General features: G+C 41.1%; 1 pseudogene across 1 annotated transcript; it reads right to left on the bottom strand.

The window, feature by feature from the left end:
• Positions 1 to 623: 623 nt before the first annotated feature.
• Positions 624 to 1,159, bottom strand: LOC116563466 (annotated as a pseudogene). Its single transcript, XR_004274410.1, has one exon. The product of XR_004274410.1 is annotated as a 40S ribosomal protein S20 pseudogene (transcript).
• Positions 1,160 to 1,426: the final 267 nt, after the last annotated feature.

A 1,426-nucleotide genomic window follows, 5' to 3' on the forward strand; every position in this document is an offset into this window, starting at 1 on the left:
AGGAGCTGCACCATTTTATATTCTCATCAGCAATGCACAAGTTTTCCAATTTCCCTACATCATCTTTAAAATTTATTATTTTCTAGGCAGGTGCAGCTTGATAAATGCTTAGAAACTTGGAAATGGAACAGAATTGAAGCAATTTATGGCATTCATAAATAAAAATCCTTACAGTATCAACTTCGGCAAAGCATAACTTTGATGATAGATTCTTATGAAAAATTTTAGTTTCTTTAAGTATTTGATCATTGCTATGAACATTGCTTTTAATTAATTAAAAGTCTTCAGTGTGCTTGGGCGAAAATGTGTAAGAGTTTATGCTAAAAAACGGCTAGGAATAATTTAAACCATTCTTCATACACAGGGCTGAAAATCAATCCATCCTCTCAAGCAGGGAGCCCATATCATCTGATATAGCTTCTGAGAAGCAAACTATTGTAAAGTCAGAGTTGAATGGAGCTTTATAAAATGAAAGTTTAATAAAAAAGACATTAAAAGATAGAAAAAAAAATCCGGCTGGGCCCAGAGGCTCACACTTGTAATCTCAGCACTTTGGAGGCAGAGGTGGGAGGACTGACTGCCTGAGCCCAGGAGGTCGAGGCTGTAGTGAGCGGTTTTTTTTGTTTTTTTTTTGTTTTGTTTTGTTTTTTAACAACTGGTAATCAATTTATCAAAATAACCGACTTAAGCATCTGCAATGGTGACTTCCACCTCAACTCCTGGCTCAATACTGATGGAAGTAATCTGCTTAACAACCTCTGAAGGACTGTGCAAGTCAATGAGTCGCTTGTGGATTCTCATCTGGAAACGATCCCATGTTTTAGAACCTTCACCACAAGGTGTTTTTCTTATAGTGATTCTCAAAGTCTTCGTAGGCATTCGAACTGGTCCTTTCACTTTCAGATTCTTTTCCTTTGCTCCTCTGATCAAGTCAGCACACACCTTCTCCAGCGATTTTACGTTGCGGCTTGTTAGTGTGATTCGAATTCGGTGAATTGCCACCTCCGGCTCCACGGGTGTTTTTCCGGTATCCTTAAAAGCCATGGCTGCTGCGCGGCTTCCTGACCGACTTGTTCCTCGGCAAGAGCGAACAGCGGGGAGTCAGGAGCAGGAGCGTGCGGACTAACCAGCCACACCAGCTACGCCCGCGTCTTCCTCGAAGAGCGTAGTGAGCGGTTTTGGGCCACAGCACTCCATCCTGGGCAACAGAGTGAGAGCCTGCCTCAACACGTAAATAAACGAATAATAATAATAAAAGGGTTGTGGGAGTAAAATCGTCTTTGTTTAGAAGAACTTTTCAAGATCTGAAATGCACAAGTCAAAACGTTTTCATTTCTTTCTGAAAAGTTTTTTTTTTTTTTTTTGAAACGGAGTTTCACTCATGTTACCCAGGCTGGAGTGCAATGGCGCGATCTCGGCTCACCGC

This window comes from Sapajus apella, unplaced genomic scaffold, assembly GCF_009761245.1.
Source record: "Sapajus apella isolate SASKATOON/1434 unplaced genomic scaffold, GSC_monkey_1.0 scaffold35, whole genome shotgun sequence".
In the NCBI taxonomy this organism is placed as follows: Eukaryota; Metazoa; Chordata; class Mammalia; order Primates; family Cebidae; genus Sapajus; species Sapajus apella.